Source organism: Bombus flavifrons, chromosome 16, assembly GCF_040668555.2.
Source record: "Bombus flavifrons isolate JBK064 chromosome 16, iyBomFlav1_principal, whole genome shotgun sequence".
Classification (NCBI taxonomy): Eukaryota; Metazoa; Arthropoda; class Insecta; order Hymenoptera; family Apidae; genus Bombus; species Bombus flavifrons.
Window position 1 is genome coordinate 1,561,941 of NC_138457.1, and position 26,881 is coordinate 1,588,821.

At 33.4% G+C, this 26,881-nt stretch overlaps 3 long non-coding RNA genes across 3 annotated transcripts; 1 reads left to right on the forward strand and 2 right to left on the reverse strand.

The window, feature by feature from the left end:
* Positions 1-555: 555 nt before the first annotated feature.
* Positions 556-1,044, reverse strand: LOC138188112 (uncharacterized). The gene is made up of 2 exons (XR_011175368.1): positions 906-1,044; positions 556-864 (listed from the first exon to the last, which is right to left on the reverse strand). It is a non-coding gene; the product is annotated as an uncharacterized LOC138188112 (long non-coding RNA).
* A 7,793-nt stretch (positions 1,045-8,837) lies between these two features.
* On the reverse strand, positions 8,838-11,133 carry LOC138188111 (uncharacterized). Its single transcript, XR_011175367.1, has 3 exons — positions 10,868-11,133; positions 9,890-10,043; positions 8,838-8,961 (listed from the first exon to the last, which is right to left on the reverse strand). It is a non-coding gene; the product is annotated as an uncharacterized LOC138188111 (long non-coding RNA).
* Positions 11,134-24,244: 13,111 nt separating this feature from the next.
* LOC138187986 (uncharacterized) lies at positions 24,245-26,568 on the forward strand. The gene is made up of 3 exons (XR_011175310.1): positions 24,245-24,538; positions 25,363-25,516; positions 26,445-26,568. It is a non-coding gene; the product is annotated as an uncharacterized LOC138187986 (long non-coding RNA).
* Positions 26,569-26,881: the final 313 nt, after the last annotated feature.

The window sequence follows — 26,881 nt, forward strand, 5'->3', positions numbered from 1 at the left end:
TATTACAATTTTTGTACAAAGGAGAGCTATGACACAGAAAATTTTCGTAATCGTTGCATACACGCCCAACTGCGAAACTGAAGGATATAACTTGCATACTGTCGTTTATTTCGTCTGTGTACCATAAAGTTTAAAAGAAATATAAATGAGGAAATAGTGATGAAGAAAAAGACGTGTGAGATTAAATGCTTGTGCGTGCTTTCCATAGTTTATTTAGAAAATTATTATTCATAGATTTCAATGCAAATAAAATGTACAAAAATGTTTTGTCATGTAAGATAGTCCTAAAAACATTGTATTATGAGAACAACCTTTATAAAGCTTTTTCTTTCATCCGATTTTCAGGCTCAAACGCGCAAAAGAGTAAATTAATATTAAATTATTTTCCAAGATATACCAGTATATTAACACATTGTTGACCGGTCACGAGTTGACTCGTGTTTTCGTGGCCAAACGTAGCCGCGGACCGGTCACGAGTAAACTCGTGATCCGCTTTTTTCCGCTCAAGCTGTGTCTTTCGCTGATAAGACCCGTCAAGTTGCGTCCTTTGTTATAAAAAAAAAAAAATTCAACGATGACGGAACGTACTTATCTGATTGTCCGAGTGACTGTGAATCAAATTGTGGTGACTTGGAAAATGATACTGTATCAGAAGATAGTGAATTTGATATTAGGCCACCAAAATATCATTAAACCTACGCGCATATTACAATATAATAAGCACATGAAAGGGGTAGATCGTGCAGATCAGTATTTGGCGAACAGCAGTACAGCAGTTTTACGAAAAACTTTAAAGTGGTCCAAAAAATTAGCATTATTTCTGATAAACTGCACCTTGTTCAATGCATATAAAATGTACTGTACCTATCTGCCAGAAAATAAAACAAGATACAAAAAATTTCCACTGGAAGTAGCTAGAGAATGGATAACTGTGGATTTCAAGGAATGCAGCATTGCACATGATACTTCTTGAATTTCTAAAACAGCTCGGTACAATGATCCACCCTACAGGCATTCCGCACAACTAAGAGACCACGTCTTAGAAAAAATAGTCACTGGCAGAAAAACACATCCGACTAGAGCGTGTAGAGTGTGCTCTTCAAAAGGAAAACGCAGTGAAACTAGATATATTTGCAAAATCTGTTGTGCATGTTAGGAAGATGATACATTTACATTGGACATGTGAATGTGTGTGTAAGCGTCAGAGGGCGTCCAGGCCTTAGTTGAGACAAAAGACGATTGGCAGTCGTTAAGAAACAGCTGGAAGAGTCGGTTGACAACAAGCGTGCGTGCGAGTAGGATAACGAGGTCTGCAGAGTATGAGATATGTGTATAACTGTCGTGTGCTGAATAAAGTAAATTATTTGTATTTCCGAATCCCTCCAATATCTTAACATAGGGAAGAAACGTTCAAAGAAAGAAGAGAAAAGATATACTTCGAGCACGTGGGAACGCTTGAGTAAGATATAAGGAATCAATTAAAATGGAGAGATCGGAAATCATGATACCTATATTCGATATATAGGATTCGATGGTGAGGATTACGGTATGTGGAAGCAGAGAATAACAATGTTTCTGAAGTATAAGGAATGTGTGTTACGCCACGAGGCCTTCCATAGGCCGTATTCTTAACCGTCGCTCGCTGTCCTACAGGGTCGCAGGCAGATCGTCTTATGTGCCCGGCGGATCATATACGATGTATCGACAAGCGCATAGTTGTCGCCAAGCAGCGAGCTCTAGAAACGTCGAATTTTGTCCGTTACGTTTCCACACAAGAAGGTGACACGCGTGATCATGGCGTGATCAGTGGCGTGACCCGAGCATAGTGGAGGTCATCTTCCAAACAAGACAAAGGAATGATCGAAAGGCGACAGTCCTTTCTGACGAGTCGAACGATACATATCGAGAGATCTGACGAGCAAAATAAAAATCATAAAGTCTAACGAATTCATTGAAAGCTGTTGTACAGTCGAATCAACTTTCTATAGTATATTACCTTATTCAGTGTAAAACAGTTTGTGGCTTGTTCATTATATTACTGTTAAATATATTAATTTATGTTAACCTGTGAATACAGTGTTACATTCATTAAACCACCTCTGTTATCCTAATCGAAACAGAGGAACGACTATTTCGCGGCGTCGATTAACAGAATCGTAGCGAGAATTTACGCCTCTCGCTGACGCGTTTTCCTAGCGATCGCGTCTCTCCGCGAACGGTCGTAACAATGTGATATTGTTATAACGAGAGTGAAGACCGAAACAGATAATCCAGACTGGGACAAAAAGGATCTGAAAGCGATAAATATAATTTACAGTGTCATAACAAATAGACAATTGGAATATGTTAGGGAGGAAAAAACGGCGTACGGAATAGTAAAAAAGTTCGATGAAATATACTTGAAAGAGTCGACGGCGCTACAGATCGTATGCAGAAGGAGATTGGAAAAGATAAGACTGGATAACTACAGTGATTCAGCATCGTTTTTTAGCGATTTCGAAAAATTAATAAATGAATTAAAAGGTGCGGGCGCACAAGTGAGTGAGAGGGAAAAACTAAATTACATGCTGAATACGTTACCAGAAGAATACAGCTACATAGCGGACATAATAGATGCATCGAAAGAAGAAAATCAAACGGTAGCGTATGTGAAAAATAAAATTGAAATGGCGGAGAAGAGAAATAAGTCCAATCGAGGAGAAATGCAAACCAAAGCCTTTTCTGCAAAAGAGGAAGGATGCTTCAGATGTGGAAGAGAAGGACACTTTGCGAGAGAGTGTCAAAATGGCGTCCAAGCGCGAAGCAGTAACAGCTACTGGCATGGGCCAACACGTGGTCGCAGCAGAGGACAAGGAAACAAAGGAAAAACGAGAAGGGGACGTGGAAACCTCCATCGTCAATCAACAACCGGCACGAGCGAGCATGGCAACTCAGAGCAGGCACATGCATAGCGACGGCGCATGCAACACACAACAGCGAGACGAATGAGATATGTGAGAACGAAATAGCATGGCTATTAGATAGCGGTTGTACCGATCATATAATTAATAATACAAATTATTTTGTGAAATGTATTGACCTTAAAGAACCAGTAAATATATATTTAGGCGATAATAGACCGGTAAAAGCAACAAAAGTTGGAAACGTTGTAAGCTACTTTTTTAGAGCATTTGGAAAGCGAACTAAAATAAATATGAGAAAAGTATTTTACGCGAAAGAAATGTCCGCAAATTTGATCAGTTTAGGTAAACTAACAGATAATAAGAATACGGTTATTTCAAAAGGAACTATTGCAAAAGTAATAGATGAGGACAATAGACTTACGGCTGTAGCGTTCAAAGAGAATGGGACATATAGAATGAAAGGTATATTGAAAGGAAAGGAGCACTTAGTAAACAGTGCCGAACGTAGTGGTATGAGTAAGAAGGAAAGATGGCATAGGATGTTAGGGCACGTAAATTTTAAATACTTAAATATTTTGGGTAAAGAGCAGCTAGTGACTGGCATACCGAATAAATTTGAAAAGGAATTTTTGAAATGTAGGGTATGCACAGAAAGTAAAATGCATAACTTACCTTTCAAAAATAATCGAACTAAGGCTAGAGGAATAATGGAAATTGTTCATACGGACGTGTGCGGTCCCTTTATGACTACCGGTTTCAATGGAGAGAAATATTTTATCTCATTTATCGACGATTATAGTAAAGTAGCTAGGATTTATTGTATAAAATCAAAAGATGAAGTCTTTGATTCTTTCGTACAGTTTGTAAATGGAGCCGAGAATTTAACGGGAAAGAGGTTAAAAATATTAAGATGTGATAATGATAAAGAATACTTAAATAATCGAATTTATAAATTTACTAGGGATAAAGGTATCATCAACTAAACGTACGTCAACTAAACGGGACAGCGGAAAGGTATAATAGAACAGTGATGGACATGGCGCGGTGCTTGTTAGCGGAAGCGAAAGTACATAAAAGGTACTGGCCGGAAATAGTATGTACAGCGGCATACTTGAAATATCGAATTCTAGCAAATACTGTAGAGAAAAAGACACCTTCTGAAATATTCTTCGGGAGAAAACCAAATGTCGAAAATTTACATCTATATGGAAGTAAAGTGTTTGTAAAAAGGCCAGAACAAAAAAGAGTTTCCAAATGGGACAAGAAGGCAGATATGGGAATTCTGTTAGGATATAGTAAAGTAGGTTACAGAGTCTTATTAGGTGGGAAAATAACAATAGCTAGACATATAGAGGTCATAGAAACAGATACAAAATGTATCGGTTTTGAGGAAAATTCATTAGACGAAGATAGCGATGATAGCAAAGATAATTATTTATTGGACAGCACGAATAAGGAACAGTTAGAAAGTAGAGAAGATGAAAATGATAATAGTTCGGAATGCTTAAACATACCTAGGAGATCTACACGTAATAAGAAAACTCCAGTAAGGTATCCAGAAAAGGAAAATATTAGTGACATTTATGCAAATTATTGCAAAGTAGATATCCCGTGTACATTTGAGGAGGCGATTAGGTGTGAAAATAGCGAAGATTGGAAACAGGCTATGGATAAGGAAATAGAATGTCTCTATAAGAATAAAACTTGGAAATTGGTAGAAAGGGTAAAAGACAAAGAAGTATTAGATGTAAAATGGGTTTACACGAGAAAATCAGATAACAGGTATAAGGCTAGATTAGTGGTAAGGGGATTTCAACAAAGAAACGTAGTCGATGACATATATTCTCCAGTAGCGAGTAATCAGACCTTTAAGATATTGCTATCATATTGTTGTCAAAATGGATTAATCATTGAGCAAATGGATGTAGAAACTGCCTTTTTAAATGGTGAAGTAAGTTCGGAAGTGTATGTAAATCAACCAAAGGGATATGCGGACGGAACGAATAGAGTTTGTAAATTATCAAAAGCGCTTTATGGGTTAAAAGAAAGTCCGAGGGACTGGTACGAGTGTTTCGATAAGTATGTGATGAGATTAGGTTTTAAGAAGAATAACATAGAGTTGTGCCTATATACTCATGGAGAGGGAGAAAATGCTGTTTATTTGTTAATATATGTAGACGATTTGTTAATTTGTATTAAAAACAAAAGGAAGATACAAAGTGTAAAAAAGTTATTAACTGATAGATTTGAAATGAAAGATTTAGGTGAAGTGAAAGAATATCTTGGAATAAATATAGAGTATGATTATTTCAAAAATGAAGTGAGATTAAGTCAAAGGAAATACATTGAATCATTAGCAAACAAATATAAATTACAAAACAGCAAACTGTACTGTACACCTATGGAGACCAACTTCAAAATTGAGAAAGCTGAGATAAATAGAGAACATATTGGATACAAGAATTTAATTGGCGCATTGCTGTATATTAGTGTAAATACTAGACCCGATATAAGTCAAACTGTGAATTATCTGAGTAGATATCAAGATTGTTGTAGCGAGACACATTTTAAATATGCTTTGCGAATACTGAAATATTTGTACCGGACTAGAGATTTAAGGTTACATTATAAAAGGAACGAAAAGTGTGAAACGATAGATTGTTATGTGGACGCTGATTGGGCAGGAGATCATTTAGATAGGAAATCGACTTCTGTATATGTAATTAGATTGTATGGAAATGTAATTGGATGGAAGTCTATAAAACAGAGGTGTGTGACTAAAGCCTCAACGTATGCAGAGTATGTAGCTCTATCGGAAGCGGTGACTGAATTAATGTCCATTAGAGAAATTATGAAAATCTTCAATGTAAATCTAGACGATAACCCTGTAAAAATTTACGAGGATAACTCTGGAGCGATAAGTATAGCAAAGTACGGAAATTGTACAAAAAACTCTAAACACATTAAAGTTCATTACCACTACGTTCACGAGTGCTTAAAGGAAAACAAGATAAATATAATTAAAGTAAGTACAGACGAAAATACTGCGGATATTTTTACGAAGGCATTGTGTAGAGAGAAATTCGAAAGGTTTAGGTCATGGATGAATGTAAACTAAGAGGAATGTAAATAAAGCAATAAGTGTTAAAGTTTCTGTTAAGTAATTCGATAAGGCATGTAAATACGATTAAGTGTACAGTATAAATGTAAGGAGGCGTGTTACGAAGATGATACATTTACATTGGACATGTGAATGTGTGTGTAAGCGTCAGAGGGCGTCCAGGCCTTAGTTGAGACAAAAGACGATTGGCAGTCGTTAAGAAACAGCTGGATGAGTCGGTTGACAACAAGCGTGCGTGCGAGTAGGATAACGAGGTCTTCAGAGTATAAGATACGTGTATAACTGTTGTGTGCTGAATAAAGTAAATTATTTGTATTTCCCAATCCCTCCAATATCTTAACAGTGCACCATTACACGTAGGTGATTGTTACACTGTTTATCATATGAAAAAGAAATATTGTAAGTTGAATAATAAATAAAATTTACTAAAGTTTATTTATATTGTTTTACTTCCACATCCAATTATGGAAGAATAGCCGGTGATATGAGATAAATTCTCAGTAAAATTGCCAGTCAACAATGTGTTAATAGATTTAAATAATAAAAATAGCAGTCTTAATAAGTCTTAACTTCTCCTGAAACATTGCATTTTATAATATTTTATATTTTATAATATTTTATAATATTTATTGCATGCTTAATATTTTAAAATACCAACAAAACGTAGAAGTCCCACTTGTGGCAAGTCCTTCGCTTAATAGAAATCAACAAACTAAAGGACTGTGGACAGAGTAATAGAAACATTTCAAAGTTAAAAAGTTATACTGTTAAAAATATTGCGCAAACCCGAATCAATGAATACTTTTTGTTACATATGAATAAAAATAAATTCAAAATTTATGAAAATTGTTTACGTTAACTTAACCTCTACAAAACGTTATTGTTATGCTTTCTTTTTATATACGTGACTGTCCATGATATTAAATAAAGATTTATACGAAACCTTTGAATATTGGTTCAGTTTTTCTCTTCGCTATAAACGCATCATGGCACGGGCATATAATATAATCCTGACCGTAGACAAACATAAAGCGAAGCGCATTGTGGTTCCTATTACTATTTCTATGACATTTATTTTTTCCGCCAAGTACACTTTTTAAGAACACATTATAAAATTCGCAATTTATAAATATCAACTGAATTTCCGAAAGACGTGAATTAAAAAAATGTTACTGTTAAATTTTTATTATTTTATTAAATAATATGAATATTCATACTTTTAATTGTTAATTTTTCTATTAATCCAACATAGGATGCAACAGTTTATTATAATATTAGTATAAGAAATAAGTAAATATATTTTTGCATTTCGAATTTTTTCTATTTCTATTGTATTCTCTTATCATTATTGTATGAAAATCATAAGTATCACAATGGAAATTTTCAAGTTAACCACGACCGAGGGAAGCATGGCAGTGAGATCAAACGTTCAAGTCCTCCTCACAGCTTTTTTTTCTATTACCGCGGTATTGTGTTTCATAAATTTTTATCGCAATATGTTACGATCCATAGGGAATACTATTTGAACGTTTCGAAAACTTGTAGAAATTGTACTACTAGAACACATCAGCTCATGCGTCACTACTGACTCGGGAGTTTCTCGCAAAAAATAACATTTACAGTCACCATATTCACCTGATCGCTCCCTTGTGATTATTTGTTATTCTCCAGAATGAAAAAATAAAACAAAAATAGTTATGTGAACTATGCACTATAGAAGAAAGTAATTTCAGAAATGTGTTAATGATTGGAAGACACGCTGGCAAAAATATATTATATTCAAAGGGAATAACTTAAATATAGACGAACAAATAAATATTTTCTCAAATAAGAGAAAGATTCAACGATCTTTTTGATCACGCCTCGTATGAGGGAGAGAAAAGAAAAAGAGGGAAGTAAAAAATGATATACAGCTGAGTAAAGGTTCAGAAGAAAAGCCTGAGGAAATTGTGAAAGGAAAATGTCTGTGATCAAATGTGATGATTAAGAAACGAGTGAGATATGAAGCATGTTATATAAAATATACTTTATACATTCTATTTTGGTTCAAGTATATAATATAAAAAGTGTATATGTAGTACAAAACGAGTGTAGAATATACGTACTAATGTTTAATCAGAGTTTCTGTAATTTTAATAGTTTTGTATTTTTTTATTTTTATATTTTCTATACTTCTGTATTTTGAATTTTTAAACGTTTTCTATAATTCTATATTCAAGCAATGGTATAAAAAAAAGGGATACGAATAGTGTGGAATGGCAACGCAGGTAACGGTACGTGAAATGTTACGCGTGCGCCAGATAACCAGGGGAGGTTGTATAGAAATCGACAGTTCGTTTAACAAAGAGAACATTTTTTAGGAATACGTTATGTTTATGTAAACTATATACCAAAGAATTCCAAAAAAGAAATAAATAAAATCGGGTAACCAATTAGTTACCCGAAGAAACAAAGGAAAACATTCGCTAAACGAAATGGCGCGATCAACCTGCGAATCCAAGATTGCAACGATTGGCGTTAACAGTTGGGATGCACGACACAAACAATTTCAAATCGGAGTTTGACCGCCAGCCGCGACAAGGCCACGGTGATTTTTACTCTTTTCTATACGCAGGCAGCGCGTTATAAATAGAGATCTCACTTCGCTGGTCCGATGTTTTTAATTATATTTTTAATACAGCGCTTATCGTATCGAGCAGCATCATGGCCATTTGTAAGCATTCATTGGTAAAGGCATGCGATACATCATTTAAATCCGTCATAATAAAAAGGAGGACGCATGATTACATACATTTCATAATAAAGATAATAAAAAAAAGACTCACCATACCAACGTAAGAGAAAATTTAGAATGATTTACCTTACAGGAGAATAGGTTTAGTTGAATAACACAAAATCCATGCATAAGGTTCTGGAGATCCAAAGACTTTAAGCACCCTAAGAAATTAAAGCAAGTTAGATAAATACAACAATTAAAATTGAAACATGATTATGTTCTAAGAGTATCGTATTGAATTATATATTTAATGCATACAACTAAGTTAAGATGTTACAATATTTTGTCATTATTTGTTTAAATTTCATCAAATGCTTTTAAATATGAAAAAATTTGATAAAAACAAGTAACTTACAGCGTTAAAATAAAAAATTGCATTACCTTTATAGCGTAATTTATCGATAGGTTATAAATGAATTTATAGCTATAATATTCAGAATTTCGCAAAATATTCTCAGGATATATCTTCTTTCACTTGCTAAAACTTTTTAATGGATTGTTACCTAACATACATGATTAAAGCACACTCTTCTGTTAATCATTGATCAATCAAATTCTGTTCTTAAAATCTTAACGAATTCCATAATCAATGTCTCACAATATATAGAAAAAAAATAATTTTAAAGCGATCTGCTCTATATAAAAAAAGAACATTCTCAAGTTTAACATTGCAATGTTGTAATATTATTGCATTTATAAAAGAAACGTTGACATGTTTAAACAAAATCAACCATCAGCGCGTCACATTTTTTTAGGATTATTAAAATATAATTTCACTTGATACAACCCTTGGCGGGTCGAAAGTTTTTAAAATTAATGAAAGTGTACATTATTGTACATTTAATAATAACAATAAGTGTACATATAAGTTATGACGAAAAGTAGAAGAGCAAACTAAGGTTCAATACTTCAATACTTGCTTATCATATATTAATGTTAATTACAAATAAAGATGAGTTTTAACATATATTAACCCACTGAACAACTGTCGTTTGTGTATATAACTATGTGCTATAAAATCTATGTATCAATATTAGTGATTTTCTGCCTGTTGCTTCATATCTAATACAATTTTATATCTATACTCACAATTTAATTTATGAAATGTAACAGTGACATATCAGCAATATGGATATAATTAACTCTTGCTGGAATACATTTGAAACAATCTTGGCAGTTCCATCTTCAGATTCCATAAGAATCTGTAAATACGTCGATAAATGGGTGCCACCCATTATTTATTCTGCAACATAAACAAATTGGTATTGTAATTTTATTGCAAAACTTTACAAGACCATGATATAAGAAGATCATATAAACATATATATACATATTTGCAAATATATACAATTTTCATATACTCCTGAAATCTAGTCCATACCGCTTTATGGCTTTCAGCATTGTTTGAACATATTTCATGCTAATATAATACTTACATCGGGATGCCCTTTCATTTTTTTATAGCTAAGAAATTTTATTGTTGTTATACAATATGATGAAACATGGTAAAAAGGTAGTACGATAATATGGCAAATTTGTAACTTTTAATTAAAAAAAGGAGGAGAAAGAAAATGTTTTACATTTAAAAATGAACCTTTGAAACCCATTATCTTGCATCAATAAGGATAGAAATGAAACAAATTTCGTATATCGCATCGCAAACTCAACTATGAAAATTGGAAAGTTAATCGTTATCGATCGTCATGTAGGCCCATACCAATAATCACAAATAGGTATTTTATTCCTTAATTTTCTTTGGTTCTGTACATATTCCTAGGTAGTCGTGTATTAATATTAGATAGAAAGGTACGAAACTTATCTACACAGTTAATAAAAATATGATTGAATTAAGAACATAAATTCCGTATTTTATAATACATACTATACGTTTATTTGTCTTATACGCACGTCTAGATCTACGATCTCTTCCATCTATCTTTGATACATATAGTTTGATATATTTAGTATACAGCAATAATTAGGTTAAATTGTGTAAAACATATCCGTTTCATATTAGAATAACTTAAGCAAAATCTTTAATTGTATAAACACATATAAAATATTTACCTTAAATAAATCAATGATCGATCAACAAGTGTTACATCTTTTGTATTTATACATTTTCTTCTATCAAAATTTAACAGATTAACTTTGTAACTTTTTGTTTAGCATTCATTACTAACTGATATATATCCACATTGTAGGCATCCTTCGATACGACACACATCCGACCACGTGCGAATCCACAGAACGACTGTGCGGTGCCTCGTGTCGGTTAACCGCTATTATTTCGAATTGCTTAAGAAGCACTGCTTCCTGATTGGCTACAATTCAGCAGTACAACATGGTACATGCGCACATCCTCCCGCGAATATATAAAAATATAAACGTATAATATTTGTACTTTAAGATTGATTAAATAGATGTGTAAGTACGATTTTAACAAGCCGTCTTAACAAGATCATTATGCACATATCGTACATTAAACATGATACATGCAAAGTATGTATAACATTCAAGATACATGTATGTATGCACAGTGAAAACCAAGTGTTCGTACAGTTGGAATGTAGAAATAAAAAGAACAATATTTTCTACATTATTCAAATATATGTAATTATATACCATAAGAGACATTTATATAAATAATGCAATTCTATAATAAACATTGACATTATTTATAATATTACAATGCATGAATTTAATAATATATAAAATATTGATCATTTTATTTCCACATTCCTTTTTCTTTTATTTTTTTTTTTTTTTTTAATTTGTGCTTTAGAATTCGTCCATCTGGACACTTGGTAAATTTTTATAACACTTTATTACTATATAACTCGTGCATGGCTACCCCTAGCGAGATACCATCTTACAGCTTGCCTATTATATTTCTTTGACGAGGTCGCTGGGATATTTTCTTCATAGCCTTCTTTTGATATGGGTTTTGTATATAATATTCGTATATAATATTGCTAGTAAAATTTCATTGACAAGCCTGTGCATCTGTTCTGTGGTGGAGTGTTTGTTTCTGAATCCAAATTGGTGATCTGACATTAATTTTTATTCATACAGGTATGGTATAGTGCTTGTCAGTTGAGGTATTTTGCACGTCTATGTCTGTACGACAATTGGAGGTACTGTTGTTAATATTATGTGGAGTGAATGTTTTACAAAGGTGGTTGGAAAATACTTCAGCTTGTTCTTCGTTGCTTCTGATCCATGTGTTGTCTGTTTTTCTGATTGCTGAGATTAGCTTTACTGGCTTCTTTATTTTGTTCGTGGCTTTCGATAGGAAATAGTTGGCATTTTCGTGTGCAGAGAGTTAATCTATGAATTTTGAGAATTCGTTATTATGATGATCTTTTATTTTACTTTTTATTTCCTTTCCATGTTTTTTGTTTTCACGTATTCCAAGTTTTTGCCATTTTGCTTTAGCTTTTCTTTTTTCTCTGTTTTCGTCAAAGATGTCTGGTGGAATTATTTTTGTTTGCCTGTTGTTTGGTTCATAATTAGTAGTTGCCCATACTGCTTCTTGTATAATTTCTGTCAATGTTGTTACTGCCTGTTCGATGTGTTCGGGCGTTTTTAGTGGAATATTGCAGTTGATTCTGCTCTCGATTAGTTCTTTAAATGTTTGCCATTTGGTGCTTTTATTGCAAAGCGACTCTGATTTGCGATAAAGTATTGGTTTGCTTGTGTATTTTATTATTATCGGTGTACGATCGTAGCTAAGCTCAAGACTGGGTGTTATTTTTAATTTGTTCGCGCTTAGTCCTTTTATAACTGCAAAATCAGGCAAGTCAGGAATTTTGAAATGGAATTGAAATTACTAGTTCTAATATATTTCTCTAGTGTTTTACCTCGAGGTGTGTTAATTCTTCAGCCACATAGCGTGTGCTTTGCATTGAAGTCTCCCGCTGCGATGTATTTGTCACCTAAGGATTGAAAATACCGTTCCCATTTTTATAATGCCATTTTGTGTCGCGGTGGTGCATATACTGCTGACATCTGAAAGTAATTGCTGTTTGTTTGTATTGTAACGGTGGTTGCTTGCTCGTGTTCCTGACTAATTTGACTATGTATAGTGTTTGATATCGTTTCTTATTATCACCGTGGCCCCTCCATGTGCTTTTCCTGGAGGGTATTTGGTATCATAAATGGTGTAATATGGTATTTTCATGTAGCTTTTTGGTGTGAAATGTGTTTACATTCCAAGTGTATGAATATTTTTGTCCTGCATGGCATGTAGAATGTGGAGATATATGTAAAATGTACAAATTGTATAGCATATTTTTTGTTCTAGTTTGACTACTGATAATAGGAGCGAAAATCGCATTTAAGGCAATATACGATTGAGCCAGTATAAAAATGTGTTGCACTCTTAAAGACACCAATGGTAATGATATAAAACATTTAACTAATTGTAAGTACAGCATAGACGTGACATTATATGGGACTTCTGTCTCGCGTTCTGAAGTATCGACCTTGAAAAAAATATATTTTTCATACCCTCTACAATTTATAACGTCGAAGCGCGAAAATTATAATTATAAGTCCGTTTGAACCACAGGTTTGATCGCGCTCCGTTTATTCAAATAAAACTTTAATTAATACTCGAGTAAGTAAACTTCTTGTCATTGAACTCATTTATCTGAACGTGAAATCTAGTATATGAACGAGAAATCGCAAATATGTAGTAAAGACATAAGTCAAATAAACGGTATTCTACCGTATATTAAATATAAATTACAGATGTTATTGAATAAAACAACATAAGTAATTAAATTAATAATCAAACTAAATTACTATTTTAATGTAATCTTATATTAGAAAATAATATAGAGTTGTGTGTGTGAAAAAATATTAGATTTATAATTGTTAAACAACGGTATATGCTTAGCATGAAGCTAAGAAAATTTCTAACTCGCTCTAGAATATTATGATGGGTCGTAAAAATCACAAATCTAGCAGAAAGATTTCCGGGAAATCTGGAACGATAATAGATTGAAACATTATATAGATTCTTTTCCTTTTGGAATGGGTGCTCATTCTTGACCACTGGTCAATTTCATGTTTGACTATAATAATACAATTGTTTTTGTCATAAACCGACATTTGATATATATTAGCACAGTTTTAAGTAAAAAAAACTAGTACTTCAGAAGTAAATTTAAATTCGTAAAAAATTCCTTAAAAAATATCGAAATTATAGAAACGATTATTGTAATGAATTGAGGTGGATATTCAACGTGTTGGCATGTTTAATAAAGAGACGAGTGATAAAATCGTAATAGTTAATTATATTAATATCAATGTAAGTACAAGTACAGAGATAGTGTATGCCGGTCGTAATCGTCGCCCGCTCAATGCTACTATTCAACTCTCTAACTGTTTTTAGCAGCACTCGACAACAAAACTTTCCAACGGTTTCGTCGATACAAATATATCATCGAAGCGTAAGTGCCGACAGGCCTAATGAGCCATCGATATCCCTGCGGTTCTTCTGCCGAATGTTTGGAAGAAGGCGTACGTGCCAAACGGTCGCGAACGCCTAACGAACGCTTGCGTAGTGGGGATATTGAGGGGTGACAAAAAGAAACGAGTCGGATCAAGAAAACAGTGGAGTTGTAATCGAGAAGTGAGAGTCGTCAATTGGAATCGAGAGTTGTACGTGTCGCGTAAAATAACAAAAAAAAAAAAAAAAAATAAAAAAGATATTTGAGGTGAAAAATAAAAAAAGAAACTTTATTTTTCTAACAACAATCCACTTTACAATCCACTTCCGAACTCTAGACGTGACTTTCCAAGACCGAAGCTCTTACGATTTGACTTTCGATCGGATCCGATTACTTCCTTTGGTCATCCCTCAACATCCCCACCGTCCATGCATTTGCTAGGCGTTCGCGACCGTTGCCACGTGCTCTTCCTTCTAGAACCTTCGTCGGAAGGACCGTTGGGATGTTGATGGTTCATTAGGCACTTCAGCGATATACATTGTCGCCGAGTGCCGCCACATCTTTATCTCCATCGTCAGTCCATCGAATTTGAAGTATGTCGGTCGTGACATGAGAGTCGTCAGTTGGAATCGAGAGTTGTACGTAAAGAGTCGAAAGCGAGAATTGTTAATAAATATACTGTTAAACACCATCGAATATTTCTTTAGCAATCTACACACCCTACACCAATTCACCTCATATTCAACTATTCGACTATATGACTCTCCTAGGGAGCACGTTCGTCTATTTGTATCGACAGGTGTTATTATAAAAAGTTCAAATGTAACTCCGGTTGGAGATTATAAATAACGGCAATAATATTTTGTCCGGAGTTCGTTTACCTTTACGCTTAGCAAACCAAAACAACGTTGGTATTCCAAAGCACAATAATATGAGTCTCTGCCGATTCAAATCTTCCGTTGACTCATGTGCCATTACGGAATTATTTTAATGAATTGGAGGCATCAGTTTACAACAGCAATTAAAAAATTATTAAATTTTATTGTATGATAATGAAAAAATCACTTTTCATCGTCAAACTGGACCGTTGTTACTTGTACACGAGGAACATCCTACTCGCGCGTAAACTCATTTTTTCTTGAATCACCGCACCATAAAAATCGGAAAAGAACTTTCACTTAGTTATTGGTAATTTAATTATTAATTTATAACAATTAATGTAATAATATATTACGTTATAATATAATAATGTAATATGATAATGCAGGCCCATGGATGAGTGAAGTTAGAACTCAGCTTGAATGCCGAGATTTATGTGTAATGTTAAGTGATATTTGAGCGGGTCTTGTTCGTAGTCACCTCGTCATTTTGAAAATTGGCATAATTTTTCTAAAATAAATCTTTACATTGTTTTTGCAGAGACATCGTAAGGTACGTGTACTACACTTTCAATTAATTTTAAGATAATTGTATCTATGCTAAGTCCATTGTGTACGCTTTTTGTACAAAGATACATTTACTAACTTAGAGAAAAGTTAATAACTTCTTTTTCAATCCTTTTAAATATCAAATTACCATATAGAACAATTAATGAGTGTTTGTAGGAAACACTGCAAGTGCCAAAAAATAAGATTTTCAGGAGGATAAGAAAATTTATGCCAAATTCATTGTTACGTCCGGTGACTCTTTAAGTAATCCAGAATCCATCCCTCGGCCAAAGCGGCCACTAGCTGTGCAAATATAATTATTCGGACCGCAATAATCCTAAGGAACTGTCATAAAGCTAAGCGTTTGTATTTTACCGTTAGGGCCCTTAATCGTTATAAAATATGTTCAAGTCGAGACGTTCCTTATGGTTACTGCTCCATCAGGTAAAAAATTGGAAGGTGGAGTTTTTCCCATTTTCAACGGTCATTTCCACCAGTAAGCGACTGGTGGTGGGGCGACCAACACCCAGTAGGAATTTTCCTCTGCGACAGTGTCACGTCGGAGACACGAGAAATCACGAAACCGATAGATCGCCGGTGATCTCCTCGCGTCGCAGTTCGAACGTTTCACGAATAAGGTGAAGAAATTGAACTTCGTATAAGATGATGGAAATTTTATTATATAAATCCAACAGAGTGACGGTTCAAAGTGTTACAACAAAATAAGGTATTGAGCGCTAATTTAGGAGGGTTTTTATATTGAGGTTTTAGTTCCTTTGGAGGGGTTATCGTCGGATGTATGTATATCAGAGGCGGCTATCCAGTTACTGTTTTGTTATTATTTCAATAGCTGTGGCATGCAGGATGTTTCGTCTACTTGATTACTGTTTCTGAGCCGGTGGCCTTCTTGAGTGTGTGACAATAGCATCGTCACCGAACTTCACTGGTTCATCGTCCTCAGATCAGTCTACATCTCTTCGCTAGTTGTCATCCTTAGATCAGTCACATCTCTTGACTAGTTTTCCATCTTTAGATCAGTCATCTATTTAACTTATATCGATACGCAGCGAGCATAACTGTCTATGTCTACAAATTTTTGGAATAAAGTGTACATTGTAACCTGTTATTCTCAGTGTTATAATCAATTCAACCACCTCTATTATCCTAACCGAAATAGAGGATCGATCAGTTCGTGTTCAGAAGTGATCAGAAGTGTTTATAGTTTCAGTTTGTATATTTCGCTGAAAGTTAAAGTTCGAAAAGCTGCCAGTATGGCTGCGATATAATGTATTTTAATTTAAGGAGATTTTAGTTCCAAGATCTTGATTAAGTTACTTTTTAAGCCACATTGTTGGACGGCGAAGTTCGGCGGGGGTACTTATTCTGTGTTTTAAGTCTTAATTTTAAATCTTAGTCTAACCTTTAATTTTAAGTCTACGTTTCACGGGGGTATTCTAGTCTAGAGGCATGAATTTCGGACGATTTTTGAAGCCCTGCACAAACGAAACAAAAAGTATTTTTGCTATCTTTTTTTTAGCATTTGTTCATTGATATTTTAAGATTACGCAAAAAATTCACCGAACAAAAAAACTCAAAATTCACAATGTTATGAGCTGGCAAAGTGGGTGGTGCCAAAGGAAGGGTGTCCTGGCGTGCATGATTCTTAATTAGTATAGATGCCGCTATAGCATGAACCTTGAAATGTCAAAACAACATTTTTTCACAAAATGACGGCCGTTTGAAGGAAAGTTTCTTGTTTCGCATGTTTTTTTAACAATTCCGAATGTTTAAAAAATAGTAAAATTAAAAATTTTGATCTGAACGTGGTTCAGGCGATAGAGGAATGTATAAAGAACATTGATACCAAATTTCAAATAAATTGGTTCGTTAGAACTTCAGATATCGTGCACGCCAACTCGAAAAAAGTAGTTTCGAGAAAAATGCGTTTAAAGTTTTGAGACAAGTTTCTGGCAATTTTACTCATAGAATGGTACAGCATACTTATATATTTTTAATCGGCGATTCCTGCTGCATACAAGAAACCTTCCTCTACTTCTAAATGCCTATTCTCCGAAGTTCTTTCATGGAGACGAGCAGTCCTGGCTTCCTTTGATGCCTCTGAAGCTCGGAGTAATATGTGCCAATGATCAAGCCTTGGCAAATGTCCATCATACTGTCCATCATACATAAAATATGTTGATACCTTCTCTTCCAACTCCTAACAATCTCATAGCTACTACAAGTCTACGATTCACTTGAAATGCTTTATTGATAAAAGGCGATGATTGAATATACCGTACTTCCTCTAACCCGCATTGTATAGCAATTTTAAACCCTAACCCACGAGCAGCTGTACGAGAAAATTTAATATCTTTCTTACATGTAGAACACAGAATTAACGATGAAAGTGTGGTAAAGACAGAGAAAAATTCTAAAATACAATAGCCGTAATTGTTATTAATTAAAACTTTTTCATCTTGCGAACTTGTCAATTTTACTGCAGATGCACTAGTGAAACTGATTTCTTCTTCTACGGTAAATTGATTGCCGGAAAATCTTCTCTTCTTCGGTCTGCATGCCCGTTTAGAGCTGAATTTTGAATGTTTTTTATCCATTTTATTTTAAAATCTTAATATATAGAACAATTTTTACTTTAAATATTTATAAAACGTTATCAGAGTTAGTACGTACACGTTGCTTGAAGGCTGGCTCAAAACTAATTTGAAATAAATACTAAGACGAAAAGATCCCGACAAAATACGTTAAAATAAAAATAAAAATACCTTAAAAAAGGGATAAAATACAGTAAAGATTTTATGAGGGTTTTCATACGTAGGAACTCGAGCAGCGTCTACCGTCTATTGCTCATTTGTCCCGGTCGGACCGGAGCAGATGCCGCGTCACAAAAATGGCTATAACTCATAAAATAATTGAAATTTTGAAAAATCCTTTTGAGGGCATATTCTTGAATGTCTAAACTTTGGAAATATGAAAAAAAATGTTCGATTTTTTCAAATTTCTAGACTAGAATACCCCCTTAAGTATTAATTTTAGGTCTCAGATTTAAACCTTTTCAATCGTAGTTTTAAGTTACGTCGTTAATTTTAAGCATTATTATCGTACATATTAAGATTTTTTCGGAGATTTTGTTTCGGGTGGGTAGAATAACGTGAATCATAGAAGTTGTCCAAAATAAGCATTAAAGCGTATAAAAACAAAAAAAATAATTACATAATAATTACGAGATGTCTCCTTGAAACATACCCAAAAGCCGTATCTGAAAAGGATCCCTTCAGAGGAGGATACGTTCATCCATAGCAGAATTAATTGAAATATGATGTAACAAACGCAATACATGTTGTCCATCATGAAACAATATTATTCTTTGCAAAATATCGGTCATTTCATGCGCAATAACTTAATAGCTTACTTAATTTGTCTGTTCTAGTAGTCCAATAGTTCTCTTCCAGGGGTTCATTTTTTCAAAAAATTATCAATTATACATGTGTTAATACAGTTTGTAAGACTTCCACGAGCCATTCTGTAAATATATAATTATGTATTTTTAACATTGTATTATGGTTTATTGATATGTAATTCAAAATTATATAAATAACAATAATAATTTGTATGATAACTTGAACAGGAATTCGAAAATATATTTTTCAGTTAATAAAGAAATCAGTGTGGTAAATTTCCTTTATATTGTAGCTAGTAATGATCGAGTTTATTTCATTGATCGATTACTCATCGGCTTATTCTGTTTTTGCCGAGCACACGCATTTTTGTTGCTTGGCGGTGTACTCGAACATAGCCAGTTTTTGCATTACCTTGGTCTAGGCTTTAGAACACAGACTTAGTCATACTGTAACCCATCTGGTTTTGCCCATCGACTAAAAATCTTCAACTGTGTGTGAATAAGGTTAATGCCTTTGAATCACTTTATCCTTCTCGCACCTACGATTAGCTGCAAGTACGGCTACTTTTACCCGGCTAACGCGTATGTAATGTAACGCGAAGTACACGTACCTTACGATGTCCCTGCGAAAACAATGTAAAGATTTATTTTAGAAAAATTATGCCAATTTTCAAAATGACGAGGTGACTACGAACAAGACCCGCTCAAATATCACTTAACATTACACATAAATCTCGGCATTCAAGCTGAGTTCTAACTTCACTCATCCATGGGCCTGCATTATCATATTACATTATTATATTATAACGTAATATATTATTACATTAATTGTTATAAATTAATAATTAAATTACCAATAACTAAGTGAAAGTTCTTTTCCGATTTTTATGGTGCGGTGATTCAAGAAAAAATGAGTTTACGCGCGAGTAGGATGTTCCTCGTGTACAAGTAACAACGGTCCAGTTTGACGATGAAAAGTGATTTTTTCATTATCATACAATAAAATTTAATAATTTTTTAATTGCTGTTGTAAACTGATGCCTCCAATTCATTAAAATAATTCCGTAATGGCACATGAGTCAACGGAAGATTTGAATCGGCAGAGACTCATATTATTGTGCTTTGGAATACCAACGTTGTTTTGGTTTGCTAAGCGTAAAGGTAAACGAACTCCGGACAAAATATTATTGCCGTTATTTATAATCTCCAACCGGAGTTACATTTGAACTTTTTATAATAACACCTGTCGATACAAATAGACGAACGTGCTCCCTAGGAGAGTCATATAGTCGAATAGTTGAATATGAGGTGAATTGGTGTAGGGTGTGTAGATTGCTAAAGAAATATTCGATGGTGTTTAACAGTATATTTATTAACAATTCTCGCTTTCGACTCTTTACGTACAACTCTCGATTCCAACTGACGACTCTCATGTCACGACCGACATACTTCAAATTCGATGGACTGACGATGGAGATAAAGATGTGGCGGCACTCGGCGACAATGTATATCGCTGAAGTGCCTAATGAACCATCAACATCCCAACGGTCCTTCCGACGAAGGTTCTAGAAGGAAGAGCACGTGGCAACGGTCGCGAACGCCTAGCAAATGCATGGACGGTGGGGATGTTGAGGGATGACCAAAGGAAGTAATCGGATCCGATCGAAAGTCAAATCGTAAGAGCTTCGGTCTTGGAAAGTCACGTCTAGAGTTCGGAAGTGGATTGTAAAGTGGATTGTTGTTAGAAAAATAAAGTTTCTTTTTTTATTTTTCACCTCAAATATCTTTTTTATTTTTTTTTTTTTTTTTTGTTATTTTACGCGACACGTACAACTCTCGATTCCAATTGACGACTCTCACTTCTCGATTACAACTCCACTGTTTTCTTGATCCGACTCGTTTCTTTTTGTCACCCCTCAATATCCCCACTACGCAAGCGTTCGTTAGGCGTTCGCGACCGTTTGGCACGTACGCCTTCTTCCAAACATTCGGCAGAAGAACCGCAGGGATATCGATGGCTCATTAGGCCTGTCGGCACTTACGCTTCGATGATATATTTGTATCGACGAAACCGTTGGAAAGTTTTGTTGTCGAGTGCTGCTAAAAACAGTTAGAGAGTTGAATAGTAGCATTGAGCGGGCGACGATTACGACCGGCATACACTATCTCTGTACTTGTACTTACATTGATATTAATATAATTAACTATTACGATTTTATCACTCGTCTCTTTATTAAACATGCCAACACGTTGAATATCCACCTCAATTCATTACAATAATCGTTTCTATAATTTCGATATTTTTTAAGGAATTTTTTACGAATTTAAATTTACTTCTGAAGTACTAGTTTTTTTTACTTAAAACTGTGCTAATATATATCAAATGTCGGTTTATGACAAAAACAATTGTATTATTATAGTCAAACATGAAATTGACCAGTGGTCAAGAATGAGCACCCATTCCAAAAGGAAAAGAATCTATATAATGTTTCAATCTATTATCGTTCCAGATTTCCCGGAAATCTTTCTGCTAGATTTGTGATTTTTACGACCCATCATAATATTCTAGAGCGAGTTAGAAATTTTCTTAGCTTCATGCTAAGCATATACCGTTGTTTAACAATTATAAATCTAATATTTTTTCACACACACAACTCTATATTATTTTCTAATATAAGATTACATTAAAATAGTAATTTAGTTTGATTATTAATTTAATTACTTATGTTGTTTTATTCAATAACATCTGTAATTTATATTTAATATACGGTAGAATACCGTTTATTTGACTTATGTCTTTACTACATATTTGCGATTTCTCGTTCATATACTAGATTTCACGTTCAGATAAATGAGTTCAATGACAAGAAGTTTACTTACTCGAGTATTAATTAAAGTTTTATTTGAATAAACGGAGCGCGATCAAACCTGTGGTTCAAACGGACTTATAATTATAATTTTCGCGCTTCGACGTTATAAATTGTAGAGGGTATGAAAAATATATTTTTTTCAAGGTCGATACTTCAGAACGCGAGACAGAAGTCCCATATAATGTCACGTCTATGCTGTACTTACAATTAGTTAAATGTTTTATATCATTACCATTGGTGTCTTTAAGAGTGCAACACATTTTTATACTGGCTCAATCGTATATTGCCTTAAATGCGATTTTCGCTCCTATTATCAGTAGTCAAACTAGAACAAAAAATATGCTATACAATTTGTACATTTTACATATATCTCCACATTCTACATGCCATGCAGGACAAAAATATTCATACACTTGGAATGTAAACACATTTCACACCAAAAAGCTACATGAAAATACCATATTACACCATTTATGATACCAAATACCCTCCAGGAAAAGCACATGGAGGGGCCACGGTGATAATAAGAAACGATATCAAACACTATACATAGTCAAATTAGTCAGGAACACGAGCAAGCAACCACCGTTACAATACAAACAAACAGCAATTACTTTCAGATGTCAGCAGTATATGCACCACCGCGACACAAAATGGCATTATAAAAATGGGAACGGTATTTTCAATCCTTAGGTGACAAATACATCGCAGCGGGAGACTTCAATGCAAAGCACACGCTATGTGGCTGAAGAATTAACACACCTCGAGGTAAAACACTAGAGAAATATATTAGAACTAGTAATTTCAATTCCATTTCAAAATTCCTGACTTGCCTGATTTTGCAGTTATAAAAGGACTAAGCGCGAACAAATTAAAAATAACACCCAGTCTTGAGCTTAGCTACGATCGTACACCGATAATAATAAAATACACAAGCAAACCAATACTTTATCGCAAATCAGAGTCGCTTTGCAATAAAAGCACCAAATGGCAAACATTTAAAGAACTAATCGAGAGCAGAATCAACTGCAATATTCCACTAAAAACGCCCGAACACATCGAACAGGCAGTAACAACATTGACAGAAATTATACAAGAAGCAGTATGGGCAACTACTAATTATGAACCAAACAACAGGCAAACAAAAATAATTCCACCAGACATCTTTGACGAAAACAGAGAAAAAAGAAAAGCTAAAGCAAAATGGCAAAAACTTGGAATACGTGAAAACAAAAAACATGGAAAGGAAATAAAAAGTAAAATAAAAGATCATCATAATAACGAATTCTCAAAATTCATAGATTAACTCTCTGCACACGAAAATGCCAACTATTTCCTATCGAAAGCCACGAACAAAATAAAGAAGCCAGTAAAGCTAATCTCAGCAATCAGAAAAACAGACAACACATGGATCAGAAGCAACGAAGAACAAGCTGAAGTATTTTCCAACCACCTTTGTAAAACATTCACTCCACATAATATTAACAACAGTACCTCCAATTGTCGTACAGACATAGACGTGCAAAATACCTCAACTGACAAGCACTATACCATACCTGTATGAATAAAAATTAATGTCAGATCACCAATTTGGATTCAGAAACAAACACTCCACCACAGAACAGATGCACAGGCTTGTCAATGAAATTTTACTAGCAATATTATATACGAATATTATATACAAAACCCATATCAAAAGAAGGCTATGAAGAAAATATCCCAGCGACCTCGTCAAAGAAATATAATAGGCAAGCTGTAAGATGGTATCTCGCTAGGGGTAGCCATGCACGAGTTATATAGTAATAAAGTGTTATAAAAATTTACCAAGTGTCCAGATGGACGAATTCTAAAGCACAAATTAAAAAAAAAAAAAAAAATAAAAGAAAAAGGAATGTGGAAATAAAATGATCAATATTTTATATATTATTAAATTCATGCATTGTAATATTATAAATAATGTCAATGTTTATTATAGAATTGCATTATTTATATAAATGTCTCTTATGGTATATAATTACATATATTTGAATAATGTAGAAAATATTGTTCTTTTTATTTCTACATTCCAACTGTACGAACACTTGGTTTTCACTGTGCATACATACATGTATCTTGAATGTTATACATACTTTGCATGTATCATGTTTAATGTACGATATGTGCATAATGATCTTGTTAAGACGGCTTGTTAAAATCGTACTTACACATCTATTTAATCAATCTTAAAGTACAAATATTATACGTTTATATTTTTATATATTCGCGGGAGGATGTGCGCATGTACCATGTTGTACTGCTGAATTGTAGCCAATCAGGAAGCAGTGCTTCTTAAGCAATTCGAAATAATAGCGGTTAACCGACACGAGGCACCGCACAGTCGTTCTGTGGATTCGCACGTGGTCGGATGTGTGTCGTATCGAAGGATGCCTACAATGTGGATATATATCAGTTAGTAATGAATGCTAAACAAAAAGTTACAAAGTTAATCTGTTAAATTTTGATAGAAGAAAATGTATAAATACAAAAGATGTAACACTTGTTGATCGATCATTGATTTATTTAAGGTAAATATTTTATATGTGTTTATACAATTAAAGATTTTGCTTAAGTTATTCTAATATGAAACGGATATGTTTTACACAATTTAACCTAATTATTGCTGTATACTAAATATATCAAACTATATGTATCAAAGATAGATGGAAGAGATCGTAGATCTAGACGTGCGTATAAGACAAATAAACGTATAGTATGTATTATAAAATACGGAATTTATGTTCTTAATTCAATCATATTTTTATTAACTGTGTAGATAAGTTTCGTACCTTTCTATCTAATATTAATACACGACTACCTAGGAATATGTACAGAACCAAAGAAAATTAAGGAATAAAATACCTATTTGTGATTATTGGTATGGGCCTACATGACGATCGATAACGATTAACTTTCCAATTTTCATAGTTGAGTTTGCGATGCGATATACGAAATTTGTTTCATTTCTATCCTTATTGATGCAAGATAATGGGTTTCAAAGGTTCATTTTTAAATGTAAAACATTTTCTTTCTCCTCCTTTTTTTAATTAAAAGTTACAAATTTGCCATATTATCGTACTACCTTTTTACCATGTTTCATCATATTGTATAACAACAATAAAATTTCTTAGCTATAAAAAAATGAAAGGGCATCCCGATGTAAGTATTATATTAGCATGAAATATGTTCAAACAATGCTGAAAGCCATAAAGCGGTATGGACTAGATTTCAGGAGTATATGAAAATTGTATATATTTGCAAATATGTATATATATGTTTATATGATCTTCTTATATCATGGTCTTGTAAAGTTTTGCAATAAAATTACAATACCAATTTGTTTATGTTGCAGAATAAATAATGGGTGGCACCCATTTATCGACGTATTTACAGATTCTTATGGAATCTGAAGATGGAACTGCCAAGATTGTTTCAAATGTATTCCAGCAAGAGTTAATTATATCCATATTGCTGATATGTCACTGTTACATTTCATAAATTAAATTGTGAGTATAGATATAAAATTGTATTAGATATGAAGCAACAGGCAGAAAATCACTAATATTGATACATAGATTTTATAGCACATAGTTATATACACAAACGACAGTTGTTCAGTGGGTTAATATATGTTAAAACTCATCTTTATTTGTAATTAACATTAATATATGATAAGCAAGTATTGAAGTATTGAACCTTAGTTTGCTCTTCTACTTTTCGTCATAACTTATATGTACACTTATTGTTATTATTAAATGTACAATAATGTACACTTTCATTAATTTTAAAAACTTTCGACCCGCCAAGGGTTGTATCAAGTGAAATTATATTTTAATAATCCTAAAAAAATGTGACGCGCTGATGGTTGATTTTGTTTAAACATGTCAACGTTTCTTTTATAAATGCAATAATATTACAACATTGCAATGTTAAACTTGAGAATGTTCTTTTTTTATATAGAGCAGATCGCTTTAAAATTATTTTTTTTCTATATATTGTGAGACATTGATTATGGAATTCGTTAAGATTTTAAGAACAGAATTTGATTGATCAATGATTAACAGAAGAGTGTGCTTTAATCATGTATGTTAGGTAACAATCCATTAAAAAGTTTTAGCAAGTGAAAGAAGATATATCCTGAGAATATTTTGCGAAATTCTGAATATTATAGCTATAAATTCATTTATAACCTATCGATAAATTACGCTATAAAGGTAATGCAATTTTTTATTTTAACGCTGTAAGTTACTTGTTTTTATCAAATTTTTTCATATTTAAAAGCATTTGATGAAATTTAAACAAATAATGACAAAATATTGTAACATCTTAACTTAGTTGTATGCATTAAATATATAATTCAATACGATACTCTTAGAACATAATCATGTTTCAATTTTAATTGTTGTATTTATCTAACTTGCTTTAATTTCTTAGGGTGCTTAAAGTCTTTGGATCTCCAGAACCTTATGCATGGATTTTGTGTTATTCAACTAAACCTATTCTCCTGTAAGGTAAATCATTCTAAATTTTCTCTTACGTTGGTATGGTGAGTCTTTTTTTTATTATCTTTATTATGAAATGTATGTAATCATGCGTCCTCCTTTTTATTATGACGGATTTAAATGATGTATCGCATGCCTTTACCAATGAATGCTTACAAATGGCCATGATGCTGCTCGATACGATAAGCGCTGTATTAAAAATATAATTAAAAACATCGGACCAGCGAAGTGAGATCTCTATTTATAACGCGCTGCCTGCGTATAGAAAAGAGTAAAAATCACCGTGGCCTTGTCGCGGCTGGCGGTCAAACTCCGATTTGAAATTGTTTGTGTCGTGCATCCCAACTGTTAACGCCAATCGTTGCAATC